We start from the raw sequence: 7,252 nt of genomic DNA on the forward strand, positions 1-7,252 counted from the left end.
GGACCTGAGCCGAAATCAAGAGTTGGATGCCCGAGCAACTGAACCACCCAGGTGCCCCATCAGTTTGTGTGTTCTTGCCCCCTTCCCACTGCCTTTGTGGGCATACAGCTTCACCTGTAAAGGTGTTCCCTCCCTGTGTATCAGGGACACATACCATGTGGCTAGCACCCAAATAGCTGCTCATGTTATCATTGGTGTGGATGCCCCATGGTGCTCCTGGCCCTTCAACCCCAGTGGTGACATTTAAGGATATCCTGAACCATTTTTATCAGGGGGCTCGGGGAGAGGCCCCAGTCCAAGACCTCACCCAGGACCTGTGGGCCAGGCCTGTTCTGCCCCTGCCTTCGAGCGAGGTCCAGCAAGACCTGGGCTGAAATGCCTCCCACGAAGCCCAAGGAGCCAGCCCTACAGGAGGCCTGACGCCTCTGAGAGGCTCTCGGGCAGCAGGTGGAACCAGAGCCCTCAGCCATGCTATGTGCAGCTCCCTTCCATTCCAGCTCTACCAGGGGACCCAGCTCAGTGACCCTGGTGGAAGTTCTGGTGCATCTACTGGGGTGGGGGTAGAGCAGGGTGTCCCCAACCTCCTACTGTGCCCAGACTCTCATGAGAGGCCATAGTTTGGCACCCTCAGTTTGGGAGCTGGGCTCGTCCCTGCATGGCTAGAGGGAGATGAGGGGCATGAGGTGCCCACGGCAAAGGGTCAGAAATCAGAAGCAGAGACTGTGAGCCACCCCCAGGCACTTTGCTGGCTAGAAGGGCAGCTCAGGGTGAGTTTGGCTGGTAAAGGAGGGGTACCAGCCTATCCATCTCCAAGATTCATTGTGACCCCCTGAGGCCCCAGCTCTTCCTCACCAAGCCAGAGTCCTCCTTGTCTCAACTCATCTGTCACCTCCTCTGGGAAGCCCTCCATCCCCTGCATGCGTACCCAGGAAATACAGCCAGCATTGAGGCCCTTGCTGGCAGCCAGCTTGACACACACATCCAGATTGGGCCCTGGGGACACTGGACAAGCTCATCCTTGAACACCAGGGGCCACCCACCTTGAGAGGACACACTGCCAAGGACAGAGAGCAGGAGGTTCTACCAATGCAAGGCAGCTGGCTCAGTGAAGGCCATTTCCACCGGTGTCCAAAGCTATGAAAAGCTGGTCACGTAATCCAGACAGGCCAGCCCCTCGTGAGTGTCCAGGACTTCAGCCAGAAGCCACTGCTGTGCCTTTTCTTTCTATGGCTATTATTTATGCACTTAAAAATATATTTTTTTAAGTTTTTAATGTTTTTATTTATTTTTGAGACAGAGAGAGACAGAGCATGAGCAGGGGAGGGGCAGAGAGAGGGAGACACAGAATCTGAAGCAGGCTGCAGGCTCCAGGCTCTGAGCTGTCAGCACAGAGCCCGACGTGGGGCTCAAACTCACGGACTGTGAGATCATGACCTGAGCTGAAGTCAGACGCTTAACTGACTGAGTCACCCAGGCGTCCCCCAAAATATTTTTTTATCACAGAAGTCACACATGTTTTTTGGGAGAAAAAGCTTGAAATAGAGTAACAAGTAGCCATTTCTGTCCTACCTCACACCTCCTAGGAAACCCTATTGGGTCTAGGGCACATACTGAAGCCACCAGAGCAGCTTGTCACGGGTGTCATTCTGCATCCTGCCCCATGGCCTTGGGGAGATGCCAGGAGAGTCCCCTGGGGGCCCCGTGTGGGGCAGCCAGGCTCTTCTCTTTGGGGAAGTCTCCACCCAAGCTGGGGTCACCATCACAGGGCTGGAGCAGAGAGGGTGTGGCTGGCCCAGTGTCACCAAGCATTCTGGCTCCTGGTCAACCCCATAGGACCCATGTGGCATGTCTGTGACATCCTGTCCAGATATAAGGGGTGTGTGTGTGTGTGTGTGTGTGTGTGTGTGTGTGTGTGTAGGCCCTCAGAAAGGGCTGCAGGGAGGCCAAAGTCAAGCTTTTCAGGATGGCCTTGCCTCTGAGACTTGGCCCAAAACCTGTCATCCCTCCAAAGGTCCAGATCCTTGGTGACCTGCCACCACCCCCAGGCTACCAGCCACCATGCAGGAAAGCTGTGGGGGGACACTGTCACATCCGTGTCCTTAGGATTAATGCTAGCAGGGTATCCTTTTCCACATGGGGTCCCCCTACCTGTAACCTCCTCGTCTTCAAGCCCTGCCTTGACCCCTTCAAGGAAGCAGCCAGATTTCCCCTGGGGCTCCTCCCCACTTGCAGGGGACCTGGTCTCCTGAGGCTTCCCTGAACCTCTCAGGTGTCCCACACAGATGGCAAAGGCACAGCTCTGGTTTGTCGGGTGCTTAGTAGGTGCCAGGCCTGTGCTAAACAACTTTGGGGCCTGTTGAATCTTGGCAATGACCCTGAGGAGTGGGTACTGTGATTATTCTTACTTCCCCATACAAAAAGTCCCAAGCTCTCTCTGGTCCAAGACTGCCATCTGTGGACCGGCTCTGCCATCCATGTGCTCCTGGTGCAAGACTGTGCTGGGACATAATGGGAGCTGGGGTCACCACTGCTGTAATTGTTGTGTTATTCCAGTCTCCACTTAGCACACATTTACTTGGTCCTGTTAAAGGCATCCATCGTCTTTCCTTCCCTTCTGTTGCCAGGGGCTGAGGGCCCCTCCAGCTTGGCCCCCTTTCAAGGCCTGTGCCTACGCTGGGCTCCTATGTTCCCACCTCCCCAGCCACCACCAGCCAGGGATCCCATGGGAGGTGGCGGTCCCTGTGGACCTTGACAATTGACAATTGGAAAAGGTGGAAGAAGGCTCTAGGGACAGCCACCTTGGCCTCACATCCTGCTGTGAACCCTTGGGCAGGTAGCTCCTCCTCTGTCGAGCCTGTTTCCCCTGCACAAAATGGGGCAGTAATTGTAGCTCCTGTAGGGGAAGGTTGTGATTGCCACACTTGTGCGCATATGGAGTACCCCCTGATTTTACAAGGAATCTGGTGGGGAAAGGCTGTAAGCGCCTTTTCTCACACAAACATTGGAAGTGACCGTACAAAGTGGCTGGTGTGGCAAAGTGTGACTGCATTCATGTAAACGTAGTACAAAGGATCTAGCAGACAATCTTAACTTCAGGAAACACAATCATGTTTTACTAGCTCTGAAAACAATGAATAACATCTCTTAGCTAAATAGAGCTTGAGCAGAATCCATGAACGCTGGCATGGAGTGGATAAGGGATAATGTGCCGATGAGGGAATTTACAAGATGGGGGCACAAATACTGGCTTGTGTTTGGTGCAGGCTGATAACAGGAAAACAAGCCCCAAATTAAACAAATGTGAATGAATTCCTCTGCAAGCAGACGGAGCAAATATATCAGTAAAAATGGGTACAGAGCAAGCAGCAAAACGTAATAAATCAGAATGAATTCTGACTATTCGGGTAGATAGATATTTCAGGAAATATGGGTAAGAGGCACATGGCAAAATAATAGCTTTGACAGAGTTCCAATGTCAAATTCACGACTGAAGTGAAAACAAATATTTCACCAAGTATCTGTAGGAGACAGGACACGGGAGGAATTCAGAGGGAGGGCTGTCTGGGAAGAGCCATGGCACATGACTGCAGCAAAAGGGGGTCTGTAAGTGTCTTGAGATGCCTGGCCAGGTGGCCTGCTAAGGTCTGTCCCCTGGGTACTTCCTCCCCAGGAGTCCCTGGCCCTGCTGACTGGCTTAACCCCGGGAGGTGACCACCAGGTGACTGCCACATGACCAAATCCACTGAGGTCTGGCCCTCTTGGATATGCCTCAGTCTTCTGAGATAGAGGACAGAAAGCCCAGCCCTTTGCCTCCTGGGCTCACTTCCTGGAGACCCCCACACAAACTCCCACCAGAATTGATGGCCCTGGGGCTGTCCTTCTTTTAAAATGTGCCAGCAGCTATTCCCAGCAGAATTGCCTTCTTAGCATTGACCGAGCACCTGTGAAACTCAGTTGTTTTATTTATGTTTGTACTAGGCTGGCATCTTGCAGGCCAGTCTTATCTCTGCAAGCACACTCACAGGTAGATTATCTTCCCTGGGGATCTTGTGCACTGCGATGCTCATCCGTGTCCTGCCTCAGTCTGGAGGTGAGCAGACGGTCTTGGCGAACACCGTGTGCCCTGCCTCCGTATCCTCTCCCCAGGTCATGGGCTCCCTTAAAGCAAATGCCCTAACTGTAAGCCTTTTGCTTTTTATAACATGACAGCTTATCGGGATACAATTCACACACTATACAACTCACTTATTTCAAGGGTACAACTGAAGGGCTTTTAATATATTCACAATGTTGAGCAAACATCGCCACTATCTAGTTCTGGAACATCTAATACCCAAAGTCCATACCTATTAGTAGCAACCACTAATCTACTTTCTGTCTCTATAGATTTGCCTATTCTGGACACTTCATATAAATAGAATTACCAACAAGTGGCTTTTGTGTCCAGCTTCTTTCAATCAGCATACTATTTTCTAAGTTCATCCATATGGTAGCATGCATTAGTACCTCATTCCCTTTTTATGGTTGAATAATATTCCACCATGTGAGTGTGCCACAATTTTGTTTCTCCATTTGTTCATCAGTGGACACTTGGGTTGCTTCTACCTTTTAGTTATTATGGTTATTATGACTAGTGCTGCTATGAACCAGGATCACTTGTCACTCTCCCCCAAGGCTGCCTGCCCCTGGCTCAGGGATTGGGGGATGGTAGATGCCCTGAGAAAGGTGGAAATTGACTAAAATTCACTGAAATTTACCAACTTCTTCATCTAGCTGTTCCCTGCAGGCTGCAAGCGGTCTACTAGGCTCCAGAGCCAGAAAATAGTTGCCTAAGACAGTTTCATTTAGTTCAATTGTTAGTTCAATTGTTGTTCATTCAGTGGAGAGATTAATGCCTGGGGCTTTCCACTCCACTGTTTTCACTGCCCATCCTCAAATCCTTTGCTTTTGAGCCAGAGGCTACAGAGTGAACATTTTTCTGTAAGAGGTGATGAACCCAATGCATCCTCCTCCTAGCATGAGGTTGGACTGAGTAACCCCAGGGACTGTCCTGGGTGTCTGGGGTGCTGGTGCTAGGCTGGACCCCGTCATTGACCACCACAAGACAATGGCCATCTCATATGTGAGCTTTGCCTGGACCTAGCCTTGACCTTGTCAGTTGTGTTTTGGTTTAGACTCCTCTCTGATATTTCCTGAGTCAGAGCAGGGATGGAGATGCCTGGCATTTGCCATGAATGTTGGGGGAGAGAGCATGGGACCGTTAGACTGTGGGCTAACCTGGAATTTCATGTGCTCAGTTGTGTTGCCAAAAGTCCATATGAGTCTTCTCCATTATCAGGGCAGTGACAGGTGGCACAGCCGGTGGTGCCAAGGTACTCCCCTCTCCCTGCCCCTAATATGAGTGTATCAGAGAGAGGTCACTAGGCAGGAGCAGATAAAATCAATAAGATTATACCCAAGATGGGCTGAGCACAGTACTGGCTCCTGGTGGGGGAGGGTTAGGGTCAGTTCTTCCCACCTTCTCCAGCCCCGTGTTTGCTGGCAGCAACACTGACTGGCGCATTGGGTTCATTGATTGGCACATGTACCTGACCACAAGGCAGGACTGTGCCTCCTGCTCAGTTGCACTGTTTCTCCTGACACATAAAGCTGGGGTGGAGGCTGAGTGCTGGGAACCTGGGTGCACTTATGGTACCTGGGTACAGATGCTGTTGGGGGAACACTGCAGCCTGGGAAGTTTGGTGTGCACAACACACAAGAGAATGTGGCCCCAAAGGGGTGTCTGCATGGGAAAGTAGGAGCCCGGATGCTGGGCAAGGGCTGGATGTGGAGCAAGGTGATTCAGGGGTCAGGGCAGGGCCCAGAGGACAGGTCTCAAACCCACAGCCACCTGCCTAGAGACTGAGTTCCCACACCACACATGCTCCTTCTTTCCTTCATTCAATAAAGACACATTAAAGAGGCAGTGTGGGGGAACATGGCAAGTGGCTGGGACTCAGCAGTCAGGGTCACCAGTGTGAAAATTAATAAAAAGAAAAGTCGTTTATAAATGGAGAATGGAAGCCAGCAGTGGGAGCTCTCATGCCCAAAAGGAGGAGCTGCTCCCTGCCTGTCCATACTACTTGAGCTGCTTTACTACCCTAGCAGGAGAAAGGTTTTTCTCTTCCTCCAGCAACAGGACCGCCAATGAGACTGTCACAACTCAGCCAATGAAGAGCCAGTATACTTCAGACTCCCAGTTTTCTCCAATGGACTTCTTGTTTATAACAGCTCCTCCCCAATTCCCCCCTTCCTCTATAAAAGAGCAGTACTTTCCTTTGTTCTCCAGACTTGCCTATGGTTTTGCAATTCTCTGAGATTCCCGAATAAACCCATTTTTGTTTTAACGGACAGTTTTATTTTTAAGGTTTATTTATTTTTTATTTTAGATAGAGCATGAGCAGGGGAGAGGAGCAGAGGGAGAGGGAGAATGTTAAGCAGGCTCCAAGCTCAGCACGGAGCCTGACATAAGGGCTTGATGCCAAGACCCTGGGATCATGACCTGGGCCTAATTCGAGAGTCTGACACTCAACCGACTAGCCACCTAGGTGTCCCTATTTTTAAGGTTTAAAACCAGCAACGTGTGTAAGAAGAGGGTGTTGTGGCCAAGTCGGTGCCCAGCCAGGGACATGCCTGCCAAGCTGATCCTGAGGAGTAGTAGGGAGGCTGGGGTGCAGGGGGAGGGACAGGTGCCGGAGAGCGGAATTCAAGTGGCCTGGAGCTCATGGGGGGGGGGGGGGCTGGCGAAATGACCAGCATGGGTAAGAGAGGTATGGTGGGTGTGGGCAGGGCTGCTGATGGTGGATGAGCCACACAGCCATGCAGCTTTGCTATGATGGCAGTGGTGAGCCCCTGAAGGATTTTCAGGAGGAGGGAAGATCATCTGTGAAAGGAAAAGTAGTCTGGTGACCATGGCCAGCTGCCAACGCTGACCTCTTGTGAGTTGTTTTTAAGCTGCTGTAGGAATCCCTGAGTTCCTGCCTCTAGGCCTTGACTCACCTGCCCCTTTTGTCTCTCCCTTTTTTCTCTTCAGCCCCAATGAGAGCAAGAGCTGGTAGAAAAACCATGACTGCCTCAGGAAGTCTCCCTTAGTGTACAGCAGTGGTGATGGTGTCCCTCAGGGAACATTAGTAAGGTCTGGGGGAAGGATGCTACAGGCATTGGGTGGGTAGAGGTCAAGGAGGCTGATAAACATCTTGCAATGCACAGATCC

The sequence above is a fragment of the Panthera uncia genome (assembly GCF_023721935.1).
Source record: "Panthera uncia isolate 11264 chromosome D3 unlocalized genomic scaffold, Puncia_PCG_1.0 HiC_scaffold_8, whole genome shotgun sequence".
Lineage (NCBI taxonomy): Eukaryota > Metazoa > Chordata > Mammalia > Carnivora > Felidae > Panthera > Panthera uncia.